Raw genomic sequence first — 22,241 nt, forward strand, 5'->3', positions numbered from 1 at the left:
TACAATGGGATGTGCGAGGGGGGTTGGGGGGTGGCAATATCAGAAGGATCAGTCCATCTCCCTGCCGTGATGTGACTTTGACAGAGCGCCAATAGTCCTGCCATACCACTTGTCTGTTTGGTATGATGGAAATGACAATATTTGGCTATTTTAAAAACCCTTTAAATCCACAGACAGGCTACAGTGCTTACATCATGTGCTGTTATTTTGGTCAGTAAGATTCATATGTGAATTATGGCACGGGAATACAACCTTTTATCGACTGAGAGTTGTATCAATTCTTCAAGTGTGGTGGTACAGCCATCGTGTGCTCATTTAACACCGCTGTGGCCTTGAGACCAAGCCAATTGACTCAAGTGAGATGTCCCTCTCCGGAATATTGTAATGCGCGAGTATTACCAGGGGCTCTACAGACATGTTACAAGTGAGCCTCCGGGACACACACTGCATCTCCTCAATTCTCATCCAGAGATTACGGTCAAGTACAGTCAACCCGCTTAGCACTTCATCTTCCCCTGGCCGTGCGCAGCTCTCTGTTTCCATGCTGGATGCGTGTCTGTGAGATTCACACTGTACCACCTCCTCCTCCTCTGGTGAAAAGGAGCAGGGAGGAGGAGAACTGCTAGCACTCACTCCCTCGGGCTCTGCATTTCCTCAAGAAGTGACCTCCGCCAGACTTTGACCAGATTCCTCTCTATTTTAAACAAGACTCCCATTACAGCTCTTGTGAGTACAGTAACAGGTTTCCTTAGTTTGGCCTGGGCAGTTGCATGGCAGATGTGAACATGCTTCTATGTATATGTCTGTAGAAGAGAGGAGCGAGTGTATGTCTGTCAGTGCCCCTGTGTATAAATCACTTGACCTAGACTTACTGTTGACCATGGATTTATGCCAGCGTGAGAGGCTCCCGATGACAATGTATCTGCCTTAGCCATAATGGATGGTACACAGAGCGCGCTGTCATCTGGCAAATATGTTCTCCGAATGGATCTCAAGTGGGGCGGCGCTCGGCAGAGGGGCGGCAGGCGACGGGAAGGGGGAGAGATGGATGGTGCTCAGCCCAGGGTGGAGCCATCAGCCGCAGACTCTCCCCCACAGTTTTTTGGAAACTCAAAATATTGCCTGAATTTACCAGCCGTCAGCACCGCAGTTGGTTAGATGTACAGGCAGACTGATGCCTACTGTGCACTAAGCTCAGGGGTAGCTTTGTAAAAATAAGAAAGGGAAATTCAATGCTCTGTGTTATTATATGTGAAAATGATGAATGTCTTCACATGTGGTGAGGACAGAAAGATGCCGGCAAGGAACCAGTGAGGGAGCCAGAACTTAATGCAGCATTAAAACATGCACGGCCAACCCACAGCAGTGCACTTGGTTGGAAGTCAACCACTTATATCATCTGTTGTTACTTTGATAATGCATAGAATAATAGCATTTGCACCGTTTGACAGTGATCAAGAGAAATGAAAGCAGTTTTGTGAGAGATCAAATTGAAACCACATGCTGCTAGAACCTGATACACTGTACGAGTTCCAACTGGTCCAAGGAGACAAATCCATGATTCTGCCAGACTATCACAAAGCATAACCTCTTCCAGACAAACTGGAGCTATCAGTGGGGTGGGCGGGGGGCTGAGAACCTTCCACAAACCACTGTGATGAAGTGTCCTATCGCTAGGTTGTCTCCCAAAATCTAGGGCCCCTACTCCACTTATAGACAGCCACGAAACACAGACGAGGCATCTTATCTGTGCAGTGAGAGTGTGTGTGTGTATGTGTGTGTGTGTGTGTGTGTGTTGGTGATATGGGGAAGTGTTTCTCACATTATAGCATGTCATAATTTTAAAATTTAGATGGAATAATGACAGTCTGAAATGGTTTGATATGATATACATTGACTTTATAAGTGTAATTTTAATGTGAGACAGATTTAATGGAACAGTTCAGGTGACTTGAAGTTAAGCTTAAGGTTTTCATCTGCAGGAAAGGCAACCTTCACAACCCAAAAGCCTCTGAAAGCCACTTAGCCACAGTGTGTTATTCAGCAAAAGAACTACATTACCTGAAAGTATGATTGCATTTTCAATCATACTTTCTACAAGGAACCCTGTTCACGTTATATTTACTGCAACCACTGATTTGAGGCCATGCTTAGTGAAAGATGTAGCTTATATACTGGTACATTGCAATACACTCTGGTCATCATTGACAGACATCACACAAAGACTACTCTCATTTAGTCGTCATTCTCAGCAGTAGTTCATTTAGTTTTCCTCTGTTTTCCTTTACAAGACTTTTTTTTTCTCTTTTCAGGAAATTGAAACCATTGTTTTATTTTATATTGATAAAAAATATTCATGAACATCAGTCAGTCAAAGCAATAAGTGAATACGGAATTTGGTGACATTGTGAAGTAGGTTGGGATCATGCGTAACCAGTTAGTGTCTAGCATGGCGTCCAGCATATCATTAGAGGCGATCTCCGTTTATTCTGACAAAAGAGGTAAAAAGCGAAACCCTCCAGCCAACTGTGAACATGTTGCTTAGGCCCTACACAAAGTAAATGACATAACGTTAGCGTGCTACACCCTAAGTTTAAGCTAGCAATTGAACTTTTGAATGTAATTTAACAGAAAGGAGAAATCTGGGTCTCAAATGTTCCACATATTGACTCTGGAGGGCTAACATGTTAGGCTATAACTATTAACCCAGATTTTTTTAATAATAATACTATATATCACTGCTGTATAACTGACGCTGTTACATGTGGTAGCTATCAGCTACTCCTGGTTAGGATTCTTTCAGTGTCAATCGCTTAACCGTGAACCGAAGTATCCATAGAGGTCTCATCTTCTCCAAAACAAACGGACCAGTTGATCAAACTGATTCAAAATATTGATTAAAGCAGTTTCATGTTAAAATTTGTCACAGAGGCGCTGCGAGCAGAGCTGCTGCTAACGATTGCTCAGTTTGGTTCTCGGATAAGTTATGATTCAACTGAATTATCCATAGAGGTTTCCTCTTCTCCAAAACAAATGGACACAGTGATTAAATCTGGTAAAAACACAGAGTAACTCAGTTTCACGTTGAAAATCAGTGTTTCTTCAACGCTGTTCAGAGAACACAGGATGTCTCAGAGGGACTGTGAGCCGAGGTTTCTCTGATAACTTAAGATGTCCGATGACTAAAATCCTTCATCCAGTCAACATAGAATTGGAAAATTATTAAGATCTATTGTGAAAATGTGGCTTGAAACTAGATAAAAAGTTAATTTTGACCGTTTCTGGCAGACAACCACAATGCTGATGCATGCACAAAGGAGATATGACAACACTGACAAGCAACCAAATGAAACTGACCGTTACCTAGGATTTCTCTAAGTCTGAAAATCAATGGAGACATTTAAACATATTTAACAAAATATGTAACATAGATCTAGTGTTCAGGGTTTTAGACATTTCAATGTGGAAAAGTTACATATTATGCCTTTAAATAAAATGAAGATGAAACCAAGTAAAGTTGATTCACAAGGTTTTTCCATGACTGAAGCAACTTGATATTTGCTTCTTTTCTGCAAAGGAAATGTTCATATCAGGATGGAGAAAGTTGCTCATCAGTTCAGCTCAGATGAGATTGACAGATGATGGCGAATGTAGACCCTCATAATGTGCACAATGTCTCAGCTGCTTTTAGTCAGTTTACAGAGCGCTACTGGCCCAACAGTGTGTGAAGTCAACACACACTTGCAGTAAAGGACCCTCATCATTCTGTCACAATGTATTGCTTGCAAAGTAGGTGAGGATCCCACCAACAAATGCACACAAACACACATACGTCCACACACATGCTCCCACACACTCTATAATCCTCTCATCCACCCTTGTCTTTTACACTCCCCCCCCCTTGCCGCCGGCGACATCGCTTGTGAAGCACGGACGCTCGTAAATTCCCTGCCTTGATTTTGTTAACCTTTACTGTGACCTGGCACTTCTCTGCTTGGCGTTCTAGCACCCACTCAGTCACACATGAGGCCCCGCTTGCGTCTGCAGAGATGAGCCCTGGCGCTTCTGCAGCTCATCGCTCAGACTTCTGGCTTAGCGGGATGCTGCGGCCCCACAGTGCCAACACACCTCAGAATTATGGGCCACATTTGGACTAAATGATGGACGTTTAAATCAGTCGTTTATGTCTGTCATCATTGCCCTGCATAATACTTTCATTAAGGCTTCTTGAGGAGTTCGGGGGAATAACAGCTCCTTGGAAAACCAGCAGTTCAGGATTCATTCTTTCTACAGTATAAGAAAATCCACTCAGTTAAAGTGTCAGCCAAAGTCTTCTCAACGTTTGAGCTATCAATCATTTTTCAAACTGCAGGTACTTATTATACTTTTTCCAATATATTAACACATACATTAACTTATGGAAAGGTAGTGTCAATATGGAAAAATATGTGTCTTAATTGATGCTCCTCCAGACTTTTTAAAACTTCAACACATCAGTATCAAACAGAGGAAAGGATTGCCACTTCCCTGCGAACCACTGATATATGCATAATATGATGCTACCAACAAGCTTTCAGTGAGACAAAAGCACAATGAATTCAGGAAAGAAAACACCAGGAAAAGTTTGCTGTTGCTGCATCTTTTTAAGTATAGTGTCACAATACAAGCTGATACAGTATTTTCCTATTGATTACAACACAAGAATAGGCATTTAAAAAAAAAAAAAGATTAGCTTGAGGTGAACATGAGAGTTTCGCTGCATGCAAACGCTTTGCAGAGGCTCAAACTGTCTGGTTAATCTGAGCATATAAAGCTTGATTATAAGCATTCTCCTCTCTAATTTATCTCTGCAGTGGTCATTAGCCTAAGGGAGAATGTGCGCATCTGTGTGTGTAATGTACACACCTCTCTGTCTGTTTAGATGTTCTGTCTCTTGAGGTCAGCAAGGTGGCAATTTGTTTAGAGTGATGCTGATGGGTACATTGTCTGGTCTAATTTGTTGTGTGCGTGTTGAAAGTGACATAGAATATAACGTGCAGTGTTTACATAGCGCAGTGCAGTCACATAGAAGTGATGTGTGTGTATATATGTTCTGTATAATTTAAACGTTATGATTATAATTTAGTATCTGTTGTATTTGAAGTAAATTGGAAAGAAGCCAGGGGTCAGACGACTCACGTATTACACTTAAACAACCAAGTCAAATTTGAATTCCGGTGAGAAAAAACACAGCCAGTGGAGAAACTGGCTTGTGTGTTTGTACCTGACGATGGCAAAAAAAAAATACCAGATGAAAGTCATCATCATTAATATGCACTGACAGCAGTATGAATGTCACTGATGCTGCTGTTTCCTGGCAGAGGAGCTGAAACTTTTCATCAAGTCTCCCCATCAAAACAGGTTGAAGTGATGGATCTGACTGTGACTCTATGACACATATTCAATGACATGTGTGAAAAATCATCCCAAAGTTATTTTTAATGGAAAGTATTAATCCTACTTAATCATTTTCAGATGATGGTGAAGGGAAAGCAAAACCCTTAACACTCCTACTTAGGTTTGGCTCTTTTGATATTTTGATATTTGTTAATACATTTGACATTTTCATAGAGTTGCTATTCGCGTACCTTTGCTTTTATAGTACTGTTTTCTTGAGTATTTATGACTTTATTCTTCACAGGTGGCCGACATATGAAACCAGTGAAGATGGGTTGAGAACCGCTGATTTATGACATATTTTTTAGTCATTATTAGTCTGTCAAAGAAATCATATGCTGAACATGCATATAATATTACTGACATTGATAGTGGTAATTTTCCTTTTTATTTGTCTGATCATCATAATTTAGATTTTCTCTCTTTTTTGGATGAGACTAACCGCTTGCACCTGATAATATAAAACCGGTTCTTCCGCTCGAGCACAGTAAGACTTATTTTTCAGTGTTATATTCTGTTGAGCCCTCTGGGAGTCCAATTTAAACACACTAGGGAAGCGTCCAGAAGGGCCGACCTCTTTTTGTTGCTACCAGTGGCGGCTGCTGGTCTTATAAGGAGGGGAAGCTCATTTTCGGCCTACATCATAAAATGTGTCCGTTTATTTATATGTAAATTCGCAGAGTGACAGAAGAGAGTCGCCAAACACAACGCTAGTCGTTTTTAACAAAGACAAAGTCGCTGAGGATCAGTAACGTCTCCAGATCAACTCCGAACAACGGAATGAAAAACTTGAAAACTGCTCCGGTGGATGCTTATACTTCAAGATCGCTGATTCGCTCATTACGCTGTCAATCAAAAAGGGACTCAGCCTCAGACAGATCATACAATCATCATGCAGAAGCCGAGCGTCCGGTCCAGCCCACTGCCCCATAGACCCCCAGAGACGCTGAGCGTCCGATGGGCGGGACAAAGCCCAGCATTTATCCAATGACCGTCTAGTTTCGCTGCAGTGGAACAACCCACTCTCTGCTTCCCCATTGAAGTCTACACTGTGTAAAGCTCTGTGGCGCTGCGGGGATGAATGAGAAGAAGTCGTGCTGTTACCTGTGATAAGTAGCTGATTCTGAACAAAAGATGAACGAGTTCTAGCGCATATTTAGTCAATGAAATGTACACACGACAGCACATATTTGACCACTTATTTTGTTGACATTTTAGGGGAAGCTGAGCTTCCCTTGCAGTCTTAGAGCAATCGCCGCTGGTTGCTACATAGTCAAAGCCACAGTTATTCAACACGGGGTCAGTCCAGCGTGGGTGCAGCAGTGGTGCAATGAAAAAAGCAAATTTGTTTGTCCTTGCCTTCTGTATACAATCACACATGCGCTATTTTATTCCACTGATGACTTTAAATAAGGGACCAGATTGAGTCTATATATAAGTCTGCTCTCTGTGAGCTGAAGGATTTACTTCTGGATTGTCAGCCTCTCAGCGCCATGGAGACGGGGTCATGACCACATTACAGCATCACTGCGCCAGTCCTTACAATGCAAATCTGCTGGTCAGCTCAGTATGAGGGGGCTTCCTTTACCTCTTGATGGCCTGTTTTTTATGAGCTTCACATGGAGGTGTCGCCCCCCCATCCTGAGGGGTCAGAGCCCCCAGCCGTGTTGGCCCTTGGGCATGTTTGCTGCAGTGCTAATCCACCAGTGCCTGCTTCCCGCTGAGCAACAAGTCTGCGACTTAGTGACTTGGCTGTTTGTAGGAAGGGTTTCAGTCGTCGCCACAGTAATGGGTTCATCCTACCCCCTATCACTCACCCATTTTGATTGGCCAAGCTTGCCAAGGAGTAGAGGAGGAGACAGTGCAAGGGATTATGGGATGAGGAATGGCCCAAGAGAGAAAGGCAGACCGAGTTGAGCAACTTCACAGCTGATAGAAAATCCTGCTGAATTTTTCATGAAAATAGAAAACTTTAAAACTTTTTCTTTGTAGCCCCAAGCTCACTGACAACTGTCGACTTCGAAGGTTCACGTTGCGCTCTAACTGTTCCACTCTTATCTGTTGTCTGCAACGCATTATATAATCACGAAGAAGAGGTTGAAATTAGATAAAGATATTTTCATATTATTATCATATTTTAACTCATTACATGTCAGATTACCTACTTTGAGTTTATCTGTTATATGCAAAAAGCAATTCATTTTTTCTTGATATTCTTGATGAAATGTTAGAATGGAATATATATATGCCCATCAAAATGTTTACTATGACAAAGAAATGCTCACAGTTTTGAAGCCAAATTAATCAATAACCAAAATAGTCACAGATGAACTTTTCAGTAGATCGACAAATCAGTTAATCAAGTAACAGTTTCAGCTTTGAGAATTTGTCATTACATTACAGCAACTTTAAAGAGCTTCTATTGTGGATGTGATGTGCATAATTTAGGCTCAGTCGCTTTTGAGAGTAGTTGTACCTTTAAAGTTTTAAGTTTACTTTTGTGCAAACCGGACATTCTTCAACTTCCTGCTCCATTGATTACTTTGATTGCTCTTTGTAAAGGTGCCCTGCAGAGTGAATTACACTTTGAGAGTAAAACAATATAATTTAAATCTTCTTATATTCAACTAATTCATTAAGTTTACAAAGATTCTTTGATTTACTTTCAAACTGATTGATGCTTCTTTTAATACGTGGAACACGAGACAAAAACAACTAAATCTAAGATGTTAATGTTACTGCTTTCTTACAGGCTTGTTTACTGTATGTAAACACGGCATTAAAACAAGCATTTAATTTCAATTATGATCAGTTAAGCCAAAAAGAATATTTGATTTTTAAATTACAAATGTGAATGCACCTCAGTTTTATGTATGAATGAGGCTTTAAGCTCCTGTAGCTACTGTCTTGGTAGATGAGCAATCACCATATCAGTATGTTATATAAATCTATCAAAATATTAGTAGAAAGGGAGGTGAGGGGATAAAAAGGGGAAACATTAAATCACAGACTCCATGACAGTCGGAGTCACTTGGTATCTGCGCCACAGCTTTAAATCTGCCAACCAGAGCGAAGCAGGGCATGAAAAATATCCCACAGGACCCATCTGTGTCTTCCTACAGAGACGTTTGCTTTTCTTTCACAGGGTTTCGAGCTCTTTTACAACTGATAAGGCGGCTGCATTCCTGGTTCGAGCCCGCAGGCCGGCCCTGCGGCTGACCCCACCTGACAATGTCCAGTCACGAGAGGCTCCAGTGCCCAGTACACATAACACAACGTAGACCCCTGTGCAGCTCCACTCATCTCCCCTCCCATCTCCCTCCACCAAACACTCACCCACACTGAAGAGTGCAGAGATAAGGAGCAGAAAGCCGGGTGTTCTTTGACTGTACTCCACACGGGGCCTCTGATAACTGCATTTTTGGAGGTACCTTTGAGTAATGTCGGACACTTTGTGTGGATTAGTTTTTGTGTGAATATGTAAAGAGCTGTAAAATGACATCCCAACTGATTCTCTGTGTTTCGTCTGGAAACTTTGATAAGCGAGCCGAAGTGTTTTGGGATTCTGTCAAAATATGGACAGATCGTCTGTATAAAATGGACTCAGTCAGAGGAAACATTGCATGTTTGAAGTCTTGAGTTCAGCTTTTGAGAAACTGCCATGTGAAGTTTCAAGCCCAGTTGCCTTAGTATAGCCCTTAGAAATACCAAGATCTGGATGACTGAGACTCTTCGCTGACATCTACAGATAATCTTTAAAAACCGATCAAAGCAGACTGATAAATGTTTTTTTGGATGATGGTGGCAGTTTTATTGTTACACCTTGTAACATGTCTTACAGTTTGGCCAGTGAAGTGACACTCTTTTGTTTTCTGTTGTTCAGTGGCACTCTTTCCTGTGTCTTTTGGCTAAACCTTCTGACTTTTCTTGTATTTATTTCAAAGATTTCTTTCGAAGGAAACAATGTTTGGTTTGGGATCATTAAAACAAAACCAGAAGATTTTTCCTGAGAAAAGCCAACCAGACACTTGCCGATTTAAAAGGTTTTTCATAAACTGGATATTATTTGGCACTAGATGAACAATTTTCCTCAACTATTGATTCATACACTGAATCAATAGATATTGCCACTTTTCATGCTCTTACCTCCTTGAGACGAGTCCTTCCATATATCACACTGTGCAGACAGTTGCTGATAAGTCCAGTCTCCCACAGCAACAAACACCCCCATGCATGAATCGAAGGATTCCCGATGACAGGTTTTCATCAACATCAAACTCCTTGTCAAGCCTGCCAAAGTATAACACACACCAGGTTTGTTTGCAGAAAAGGTCCCATCAAGAAAGAGAAAGAGACAAAATGGTGGCTTAAACCAGATTTTAAAATCTAGTTTATATTTTTTTTTCTTGAGCTGTAGCTGCCCTGTGAATCGTTCATTTTTTATTATCCAGGGTTGTGAAGGTTGAGAAAAAGTCAAATTTCATTCAACTGAGTCGATTTAAGTCAAATGTCAACAGTTTTGCGGTAAAGCTCCATAAACAGTGGACCAAACTATATGGAAATTAAAGAAAAACTAGTTCCATTGATTGTTTTCTGACACAGCTCAGCTCTATTAAAGACTCGTTAACTGTCATGTCTTTCACTTTTATTGATATGTCTGTTTAATTTTGTATTGAAAACTGCTCCATAAAAATTGTCATTTTTGATCTCAGTATAATTATCTCTATCAAAGATTGTTAATGGCCTGTGCAATGCAGCAATAATTCTGAATAGAAAGATGAAAAGAAAATAAACTCATGGGTGTGTAATGTAGGTTTTACATCACACACATGCCTGTGTTATGCTCATAGCATTAATTAGATGGGAATATATTTTCATCTCAGTTGGTGCCCATGATATCTGAATTCATTCATCTGTAGTTTTCGGTGCATTCAGGAAAATGAAATGAAGCTGTGGGAACTGAAACCCCCTTTTTTGGATGCAGTGTGTATACGTGTGTTTGCGTGTGTGTGTGTGTCTTATCCTTCCTTTTCAACAACACAAAGCAACAGGACAACTTGAGATGAAAACATGAACACATTGTCTTGGGAACAGTAACAATAATTAAAAAAAACCCTGTCCAGTTGGCCATCGCAGCAACTTCAGGTTAACAGAGGATAGAAATCAAGTTACTTAGTCCCGTTGTAAACCCCAGATTAACATGGTCTTATTCAGCATGAATTGGTTTATACAAGCTGAGGCGGCGGAGCTAAGAGTGACTTAGAGAGGCTTACACCAGCTCGTTCAGTGTCTGGGATGAGATGGAAAGTCTCCTGTGGGAAGAGAGAGAACAGCAGAGCAGTGTTTAAGCCGGCCATTTCAGGAAGCCATGGGATCAAAGAAATTAAGAGTCTCAATTCCTTCAATTATACAATCTGAAGAACAAGTCATACCTCCCCTTTATAAGCGTTGATATCAAACATGAAAATCCATAAAGATGTTTTTAAGCACAGTAATAGACACATTTTTGAATGTTTTTGTCTTTATCAAATGTGAACAAACAACAGAAAGGATCTTATTTCATCTCAGGGGAGTTGAAGCCCTTTAAATGTAGTGCAGCATAAACGTGGCTGCCCTTTCCCTGACCCACGGTAGTAAATTGTCCTTTTATTTTGAAAATTTTACTACCAGTAGTTCCCAAATCTTACCTTGGGAAGATAGTGGAGCTGCTAAACAAAAAATATAACTTTAACTGACATGTTGATGATTTTTCTACATCCTTGGTTCAATTAGTTTAAGAGGAAAAAATAACAATTGGAGCCTTGCAGGATTATAAAACTCACTGCACAAACATGTGGTTTGTCAGTGAGTGTTTTAGGAGTATTCATGGAAACACACTTTGAAAGATGTCAAATGTTAAATTCAAAAGAGCCATGAACTGATTCAGGGTTTCCATTTTCAAAGGATCAAACATTCAGTTTATTCTTCTATAAATACATGTAAATTACATCCTAATAAACCAACGCTGATCATCAAATAACCACCCACAAAATAAAACCTAATACTGAAAGTCAATGGGCGGTCTCAGTTTTCTTGCAACAGTAGAAACTACATTTTGTGGGATGGGCCTTTAAAATCAAGAGCGCTGCAAATCTTTGTCTCAGAAAATATGTTCTCTCATGGTGGTTTCTCTGCCTGTGCTGGGAAAACTTCTGTTATTTCTGTTAATGTTTTCCTGCAGCCAATTCCGACTGGCAGGCACTGTCATTAATTCATTTCCTTGATAAGCGAGGAGTGACACTTTCAGTGTGTACCTGACAGCGGATGGACACCGCTGGTGGTGGTATCGCACTCTTCTGTCCCGCCTTGGCGGTGATGTCATACTTTTCATTTTATCTGGCTGCTGTGATTCAGGTTCTAAACCTTTTATGGACAGTCATACATTGTAGAAATGTCGGCCATGTCTCGATAAGGTTTGGAGGCTGGGGTTGTGGGGTATTGTGTCAAACAGACTGTCAGTGACCCCAAGTGACCCCTGGCTGTACAATGAATGGTAGATAAGATGCAGAGAGGCCAGCTCTGAAGTTCATCACTACTGGAAAAAAAAACTGTTTAGGAATTTATCATTAGAACAAAGGAGTGAATCCACAGTAAATGTAATGTGTCACTTTGTGTGTTTAAGCTAATAAACAAACTTTACTGATATTTTAATAGGGGAATTATGATTTGACCGATAATTACAAGTGTTTTAAGATGATACTGGTCATTTCTATTGCCTCAGGTTCCTCTATTTAGAAACAGATATAATGGAAGCAACACTTATTTTATTCGTTATTTTTTGGTCGAATTTTCTCCTGATAAGAAGTTTTGGGGAAAAAATAATTTTTTAATTACTTTGCAGGCTAATAGAAAGTAAAGATGATTATTGGTACAATGTGTAAGCTTTGGACTAAAAGTATCATTTGGCTCATACCAATCACAGCAGATGACCTCTTGTGGACAACACTTTTTCCCTTTGTTGCAACCAGCTGATCGGACCGACAGCGTGATACAAACTTTAGGATATAAATCTGCTGCAGAAATGAAGTTAAAATTCCTCATACATAAACATGCTCCTGGCAAACTGTTACACAGCACTTTGGATAAATATCTGTGTATAGAAAAACCTAGAGAGTTGAAAACATTAGGTAGTTATTGATAAATAAAGATAAACAAAGGATAGAACAATACATTACAGTGGAAAAGAAATGAAAACAAAAGAACAACAAAGCAGTTTCAGTGTTACGTCCATTGCAATGATTTCTCATTAAAAACCTTGGTTATGGGCCAGAGCTTTTATTTTGGGTGAAATAAATTGTCTTTTGTGGATGCAGTTCAGTCTCTAGTGGTCTACTAGACACATCACAGCTGACCATTGCTTTTCAAATACTCACAGTTTACAGTCACCTTTTATTATGACCTGAAAATCTTCAACGTCTTAGCCTGCAACACACTGGTGAAGTCCTGTGAACCAATCTGTACCGATCAAAAGGCAAAAGTTAATCCATTTATATGCTGGAATCTGAACATAAACAAATAATTACTCTTAATCTCTTCCTCCCTAAGAACATGACTCAGTGCTCCGAATGCATGCATTTCCCCTCAGCATTATATATGATTATATTATAGTTGCAGAAGTAGAAAATGTTATTTTTCCTGTTTTGTTTGTTTTTAGGCTCACATGCTTTAGTGAGGATGAGGCTGCTTCAGAATTGAATGTGTCATGGAACAGACACAATTCTTCTAATTCATATTAAACATCTTAATAAACCTTTAACTGCTAAGTAAGAGAAGAAATGATGATTTCTTGCAATCTTTGTTGACATTCGAAGAAACTACTGACCCTGATCTTGTGGGGTTTCTTTGTGTCATGGCCGCTCTCTGCTGGTCATACATGGTAACTACAGGGAACCAAGGAACACTGGTTTTACTGTGCGACTGCTGTCAAAGATACAGCACATGGAAACCTGATGAAACCCCCTCATTTACCTCTGAAGAGAGGTCATGACCTTTGGAGTAGCCCAGGACCGAGACCTGGCTGCTGGAGTCTGCAGGTGCTCCAGTCAGTTTCCTAAATCCGACATCTGGTCTAGGCGGCGGTTTCAGTCCAAGCTCCTCTCCGCACAGCCAAGAGCTGCTTTTTTCTCCTCTCCTACACTCCTCCTTTGAGGCAAGCGGCCATTTTGTACATGGAGATTTGCCTATTTGCAGCCGAGTCTGCCTCCACTGACTTCAAAGTTGTGCAGAGGCAGCTGAGGCCACCAGTGAAGCCTGTGAACATTGCTTCACAACAACTTGTTGAAGGATGGGATTTCTACCTCTGACTCAGCGAGACACAGTCCGGCGCCACTTTCGAAGCTTGTCAGAGCACGGGGCCCCGAGGCAAAGCTTATTGTCCACAAATTGATCCAGCCCCCTTGGTTTTGTTTATTTAAATGAGACTCTTAGACCCTGGGGTGTTTGTTGAGGAAAAGTCAGAAATGCCAAATATCTTCTTTTTTTTTTTCGTCTTCTTCCTCTTTCGTCTTTCCTTTCTTCTTTTCTCTCTTAGCCCTTCAGCTTGGTGAGCCAAAAATCCTTGGTAAACATCCCGGCTCGGCAGCTTTGTAGCACTGAGCCGGTCTCCTTCTATGCGTCCCCCCCTTTGCACTGGGATCTCTGGTTTCCAGCACAGTTTCAGTGACCTACCACTTGTATTCTTTATGAATTTACAGTCAAAGCCATCCGTTTTTTCTACAAATACACATAAACATAGAGTAAATTATCAAACACTTAAGAAATGACCAGCAAAGTGTTGCTTATTTTACTATACTACAGTATTTTTAGTCAACTTATTTTAGTTTGTTTGCACATTTTGTTCAGGTTTTGTTACCTCTGTATAGCCTTTTAGTGTGTAGTTGTATATATGTTTATATATTTCTATTTAGTCAGTTTGTTTTTTCAATAGTTTTTAATAAAGTTACTACACAGCTGGAGACTATCAGGGAAAACCTGTACTATGTTGCGTGATGCATGTTGAATCTTGAATCTATAGACATAGTTTGTGATCTTGAAAACTCCACTGGCAGTGACTTTATTGTCTCCAAACAACAATAACTCAACAACCACTCTCTGCTTGACTGTGTTATTTCAGCGAGGTTCTAGCCACAAGAACACAGGTGTTTTGGGTCTAAGTTACGAAATTTATTGTTTGTGTATTCATGTCAGTTTCATAGCCATATGGGTATCATGTGTGCCGGGAGAAAAAATAGATTTTGTACCTGCTAGGTCATCAGTGTAATCCCAGATTGGCAAAGATGAGCTTAATGGCATAATATTTATATTTTAAGGTCTCTTTGTCATCATGTCACGGTCCTGCTTATAATAGTGCCTTGATTTATGGTAATTGACAGGACTAACCCTTCTGGTTTAAACAAGTAGAAGCAAGAAATGCCTGGGTCTTTTTAAAAATGCTTTAAGTTGAGTAGCAAGTGTGGAAAAATGCCAGAAAGCAGTATTTGTCCATAGCTTCTATTATTAACCTCCTGGAGAATTGTAATACTGTAAGTTTTGGTGCTCTATGGGAAAACAAATTGTTGGCCTGAGAAAAAAAGAAAGAGATTGAAACACCCCATAATATGCAGGGGGAAAAAAATCCTTTGGTCTATGTGGCTATTTGTTATTAAAAGGAAAAGAACTGTAAATCCTGCTTATCCCAGTGAGGTCTGTGAAGTCAAGACACACAAGCAGGAGCGGTTTTAATTTTTCATAATAGACATATTTTTTTTGTTTCGAAAGTATTTCCTTATTCATTTGTTTCTGGAATTAGGACACATCTTGGGACGATCCATCAAAGCGAGCTGCAGTCCTGCTCACGTTTAGAAAGACGACTGTACAGAGTCAGTATGCAGACTTCAGCCCCTCAATTCATAGTAGCTACAAGTGATGTAAATCATTGGCCAGAAAGGCTGAGAGTCTGTGTGGGCGGGGCTCTTCCCAACAGGGAACAGAGAGTTCAGCCGTAAATTACACTGGTCAAGTTCTTGATGCTTTAATGTATTTTATGCTATGGGAACCGGCCTTATAGTGCACCACTGCGAACTTATCAGTCACAACTCGTGCAGAGCCCTGTGGACTCTCCACTGTCACACTCTGTCACAGGTGCTTTAGTGCTGTTACCACAGAGTGAATTTACACATGGAGGAAGAGTCAGTTCCTCCCTCATGCCAAAATCCAATCCCGCCAGAGGTCATGTCCTCTCGCTTGTTCTTCCTACAATGAAATACACGGGGAGTAAGAAGAATAATAATGAAACCTCACATCCCTTCTGTTATATAAATTCACTTCCCCTCTCTCTATTTATACAAGCGGTGTCAACTAATATCATTAGTGTACAATGTCATTACTGTGAAACTGCAGCAGGAAATGTGTCAGCGGCTCATTTTCCTGCTTCAATAACACACTCATCAACATGAGTCCTCACACTATCCCCCCTCCCCTCCCACTCCTGAAGAGACTCACTGCGTATTAATTGGAAGGTATAAATTACAAGTAATCACTAGCAGGTTTTTCACTGCCTAGACAATCGGCATTTACTCATCCGTCTTCCTGTTTAAACTATCTGCTGGAGAATCGCAAAGCCCTGCTGCTTATTTTCCAACGATTAGCTGTACATCAGCATTACCACCTCAAATCCAGCAGTTTCACATCCAGCATTAAATAGGATGAATATTGATCTGCTAAAGAGGATTTATTTATTTCATGCTCTATCCAAAGATCAACTGCTACCAGCTTTGGACGGATCTGCGAAGGTCTTACCGAATAAAGCTACTGCATACATGACTTTGGACTTGACATTTTAGGCCTGGAAGAAGACCAAACAGTAAATTCACTGCAATAATCCCAGATAAATGGGATGATCACTACGAAAGCTTAGATAGTTAAGTGGCCTACACTTAAGTCCAGAAACGATAAAAACACGACTCGAAGGAGATCCTCCATGTCGGGGGCGTGGTCTGTGCCGTCCTAAGTAAGGAAGACGCCCACCTGAGGGCGGCCATCTCTCCTGCTTGTAAGAGGCAGAGTCATCTTACAAGACAGGGTCATGGAAAATGGCATCTGTAAAAATAACCCACAAATGGTTCTAAGCACCTGAGCACAATCTTGATTCTTTTTCTAATGTCAACATAGCAGCAGTTTGCCTCGCACAGTTCATTTTGTTTTGCTCAACACAAATTATACAGGAAGTGTATTTATGGTAGATCAGGATATGAGGCTGAAACATCATCAGTTATTAGTCTGTCATTGTGTCCGTTAATTTAGTTAAGTATAGTGGTTTGTTTATTTCTATATCTAAATGAGTGTTTTATATCTCTGCGTTTCTTTTAAACTGTGAGTCACTGCTTCAGAGACCTACAGAGCTGCTTGAAGGAATTTTTCATCCGTTTGGGTTTTCACTGCAATTTGGTTTGAAAGTTTTTCCACAGACCTTTCCATCACAGAAAGACATCAGGAGGAAAAGTCTTGACATTTTCGGGGCACAAAAATTGTACATTTTAAACATTTTGTGGAAAATACATGAGCCATTTAATACTAATTATATTGGAATTGGTATAATCTGTTTATAAGCCTTTGTGAAAACACATGCAAACGCTCATCCGTAAACATTGCATACACATGATTTAGCCCCTCATGCACTGACGTGTATGCAGCCCGTGACGGTCAGGGTATTTTGGTGCTGGTTAGCAGCAGCAGGGCTCAGGGAGCTGTCAGAGGAAGAGCTCCCATGCCGGCTCAGGGACTGGGCTCAGGGACTGGGCTCAGGGACTGGGCTCAGGGACTGGGCTCAGATGGGCGGCACTGCGAGAGGAAGACAGGCCGAGAGACAGACAGACAGACAGACAGGCAGGCAGGCAGGCAGGCAAGCAGGCAGACAGACAGAAAAGTGGCCATCTGGATAGACAGGCCGCAGGGTCACATGGTGGAGTCACAGACAGGATGGTGCTCAGCTGCTCCATGGCTGTGCTTTCAGCCTCAAAGTCTTATGAGACCGCACTGAAACGGCTGGGGACGGGACTTGATTGAGTCCTGAGCAGAATTATTCAATCTGTATAATGTTTGTTTGATTTTGGCTTGTTTGAGCAAATTGACTTTTTCTTCTTTAGGTAATTTTGGTTCTAGTTTTCACCATAAACACTTTCTTCTGATTTACAGTAAAGTGTTGACTGTTGGGATCAGTTTATTTACATATTTCTTCAAATAACATCCTATTTTCATTTAAAATCACACTAGTATATCAATTATTTGTTGCACACAGTATGTTCTAGTTCTTTTAAAGAAATCTATACATCATATTTCATTTCTCTTCATTTGCCTTGATAATATAGGAACAAATATTTCCATATGTTTTCTCTCAAATAGGCATGTATTTTATTTTTTAATCAATGAATTTAAGTAGTAATGTTCAATATGTGTAAAACAAAAAAAATGTGTTAAAGCCAGTGCTCACTGTGAGAATGTGGACAGCATGTAGCAGCAGACAGTTGAAAGATAAAGGAACCTGAGCTACCAGTAGATGGCGTCTGACACCTGCTTTAGATGTGTGAACTGTTCCACTACTGTAATTTCCCTGCAAATCTGACCTTACTGTTGGAAACCTAATAACAAACAAATTCCTACAAAATACAAGATATATGAAGCACTGTTGTCTAGATAAGCTGACATGAGCCCATTATATCCACACCAAAATAAAATGTAATAACATTAATAAATCTAAAAATATAGGTTAGGAATGAAGGCACTTGCTGTTTCACAGAATCCTCGACATATTAGTGCAGTTTGGGTTCAGTTACTCATCCTGATTTTGCTTGATACATAAATTCACTACTTAAAGGATTTTAATCTCTTCAGTAGACCTTTTATTTCCTTTAAAAGTTTCAGTAACTCTGGCTTGTAATTTGACATTCGCCAAATAAAAAATGCAATTTTTCATGTTTGGTCTTATGTTTCTTTGTTTTGTTTTTTTTTTGTTCTTTTTAAATCAGGCCTAAACTGAAAATTCTTCAGAGTAGAAATTACTGAACTCACAGCTAACATAAAAACCAAGTCAAAGGCTCTAAATGCCTCTCGTGTCGCAGCCTCGCTTGTCTGTCTTGAGCCCGATCAAATTAAAGCAGGTATCACTGCGAGGGAAAGAAAAAAAAAAAAATCAGCTCTAATTGAGATGTATTTGATTGCAGCTTTGAAAACGGCCTCATCTCCACCCTCCTAAACATATGGGTCTGCGCGAGCTGTCCGGCCATAAATTTTCTTCACTGCAGGACATTGTCTTTTTTTATGCCCCATGATCTATCCCTCATACATGCCAGAAAAGTGTCAAGGCCTTCTGGGAGTGAGAAGAAAACGTGCCGTGGCAGTGAGCGTTCAGCTGGCAGAGAGTGAGGATCCACAGCCAGCTCTCTGGGTAAGGAATGCCTTCTGGTTGTGTTGGTCGGCAGATCAGTCACACATCAAAAGACAATGAAAGCTTATTCTACTATTAAAGTACTACGCAATAGGCTGTTGCCATCGGGGAGATTTTAGTACAAACAGCTCTCTCTGACACTTGATTAAATTGAAGTCCGCACTATTTAAAAGGATTGTTTGATTTAAATAATCTTTTTTTTTTTTCAAATGCGTCTCTGATAAAAATGTGTTACCTGTCAAAATATATGCTCAGTTTTCCTTCAGTTGTCACACTTTTACCAGACTTCAGCTTTTTGTTTGCATCCCTCTATAAATTATTCCTCACAACAACAAATATCAAACTGTGTGAGATTACAGACGCCTAAACCCACAGGAAATGTTTTCGAAGGCGCTGTCAAACTTTTTTTTTGTGTGGCTGTTCAAATCAAAAATCAAATCAATTTTCTTTACCTCTCGGGTCTTGCGCACAAACTCAGACATTTGAAATGACATCTGAAAGATCTGAGCATGAACACGTCTGAAGAATCAGAAGACCACACAAGCAGACAGATGGCCACAGCTATGCAATCAGCTTAACAACAGGACAACAAAAGAGCAGCCACGCCTTAAATAAAGGTGCTTAACCTCCGAGCATGCTAAGTGCCCCTCGCTCCATTACCACTTAATAGGCCTAATCAGTTTTGGCCCAGATTAGTTTTTGAATCTATTGCCACCAAAGCACAGTGGCATATTAAATTAGTGACTTCATTAGAATGAGCAGGGTCATGTTGTTCAGTTGGTGTTCCTTGGAATAATGGGCATTATCTGTAGTGGTGAAAGCACTCGAGCTACATCACAGCCATGCCACTGTATGGAGGGATTATGGGTGTGGATGTAGCTGTGAATCTCTGTTGGGGTTGTCTGTTTTGGGGTATACAGCTTTTTCTTATTATAAGACAGGAAATACTCCAAAAATGTTCCCTAATTTTTTTCAATTCAATTTTGAATGAACCAAAAAAAAATTGATAATTATTTAAAGAAATTAAAAGTAGTTAGAATCCTATAATTTTCTCAGCATCCAGGCATACAAACACCAAAAGTCCTGTTGAATAATTGATGATACAGAACTGTGTGTGATAGTGTGTGTGTCTGTGTGCTAATTGCTATTGCAAATTGTAAATCTGCACTTTTATGTTCTTCATATTTCCATTAGTATTTTTATATCTATTCAAGCAGCAGATCGAATGCACTCCAGCGGTTTTCAGCATCAGAATCATGACCAAAGATTACATAAGATTTGACAGATCACGGCCTAAAACTTCCCACATTATTTTATTTCAAAACAAATTATCGTCATTGATGAAGAGCTGCTCAACCAGCTGTGCTCACTGACTGACTGACTGACTGACTGACCAACTGGCTGACTGACTGACTGGCTAACTGACTGACTGACACTGCAGCAGTTCAGCTTTCAGATGAATAGATTTCTACAACAGAGTCATATTTTCCAGGGAGGAGAAATCTAGTGAGATGCCACAACACTTGCTGGCAGTGCAGGTTGGCCTGAATAATTTACCCCATCAGATAAAGCACAGATGTGCAGAAGAAATAAAGAAATATTTTACTGTTTAAGAATAAAATACCGACAATGTGTTTTTTTTTTTTTCAAATTTGGGATGTTAATAACTGAGGGATAAGCTCCAGGGGTCAGTTTTCTGTACAGATGTTTTAACATTAACTTATTTTTGCTCTTAATGAGCCTTAAATTTGGTCTGTATTAGAAATTAAGCCTGAACCACCACTGCTCTTCACATTCATTGTTGCTGGTTGCACCTATTCACACATCATATCTGCACTCAGCAAATAAAAAGAAATAAACATCAGAGCGTGTTACACATAAAAAGATATTTTGTGGAAACCTATTACAACCAATCACTTCAGAGAGACTGCAGAGGGACAAACATAACAGAAAAGAACAGACAGATAATCAGACAGACAGGCCCTATGGACACGGCTGAGCAGTGCATGAATGTTTTCTTGACAAATAAAAACACAGCCACGGTGAAATTCACTGCAAGGACCAATTTCAGGCCTCTTGCACCAGTTTGAGAAATCAAAACCAGGCGATGGAGCAGGTTGGGGCTGGGATCGATATCTGATGATACAATCATATCTTACTCCTCGACACTGTCTCAGCAGCACAACACGCGAGGGAAGATGAGCCGTGGCTGGTTAAATGAAAAACAAGCGATAAATAAAAAGGTTTTTATGGTTGAAGTGAATGTTTATTTTCCGAAATGAAACAAAAGTAAGTGAAAATCACGTGTCTGGAGGATTTATTCTGCAGGTTTGTTTTCCAGTCATGAATTTAGACTTTCTGCTCCTCTCTTTGTAAAACAGAGACTTTCAGTCAAACAGGGAATATCTCATTTCAACAAAACTCTTCAAATCTAAAACAAAATAGACAAAGAAATGCGAGGAAATTGGTTACATCTGCACCAGTTAACTTTGCTTGGATGTCCAAAGATCTATCTTCCATCATCAAATAGATCCTCATATTATTATATTATCTTCATGCATGCTTGTTACTCAGTGTAATCTTTTTTTTTTTAATGCATCTGGCTAAAGATACTAAAAGAAACTTTCTTCAAATGCCTGTCAGAATTTTTTTTTTTGCAACCATGCATGCATGCTATTTATTTATTTCTCCTCATCTTATTCCCAGTATTCCCAGCAGCGTTGCCTCGCAGACAGCCTCAGTCACAGCTGATGATAGATTAATGAAAAGGGCTCGATCTCAGCCCGCTGGTTGGTTTTTGCACATGCAGCAAAAAGGCTCTCAGTGATGTCAGGGTGGTTTCAGCGGGATGGTGGTCATACAAACGCAAGCTCAATCATATATGGACACACAGTCAGATGGGAGGGAGGGGGGGGGGGGCTTATAGGAGGGGCGGGAGTCACTTATTTAACAGAGCGTAACGTGATACTGGATAATAACTGGAAACATAGTCGAGCGACTTGAACTGTATGTTCGAACACAGACGCATTTCACTCACACCTGCCCTGCTGATGATTGCTCATACTCTATAATGAGCATACATCGGACTGGTTTCAATGGCATTCAGAGGGTTAACGGCGCTTATATGTGAAGCCTTGAAAACAATAAGCCTCCCATGTGATTTAACAGTATATCCTAGGATTTAAAACTTGGGCTCTTTAAAGTTGTATGTGAAAGCCCTTAAACCTCACCACACCCTAGAGAGGGAAGCTGCTTTCTTTATAGTCTTACATTGACTTCCATGGACTCCCGATCATGAGTCACCCTGTGTGCGTTGCCATTACGCCCCCCCCCCCCCCCCCCCCCC

The 22,241-nt window shown here is 40.4% G+C and overlaps 1 long non-coding RNA gene across 1 annotated transcript in view; it reads left to right on the plus strand.

Moving 5' to 3' along the window:
- The first annotated feature begins 216 nt into the window (after positions 1-216).
- LOC147817104 (uncharacterized) overlaps positions 217-22,241 on the plus strand; it is a 38,324-nt gene continuing 16,299 nt past the window's right edge. The window contains exon 1 of the long non-coding RNA XR_015436640.1: positions 217-726. This is a non-coding gene — a long non-coding RNA (uncharacterized LOC147817104). The remainder of the gene's footprint in view (positions 727-22,241) is intronic.

Source organism: Seriola lalandi, unplaced genomic scaffold (genome assembly GCF_002814215.2).
Source record: "Seriola lalandi dorsalis isolate HSWRI2012SDOR001 ecotype SW California unplaced genomic scaffold, Sedor1 jcf7180002054972, whole genome shotgun sequence".
Lineage (NCBI taxonomy): Eukaryota > Metazoa > Chordata > Actinopteri > Carangiformes > Carangidae > Seriola > Seriola lalandi.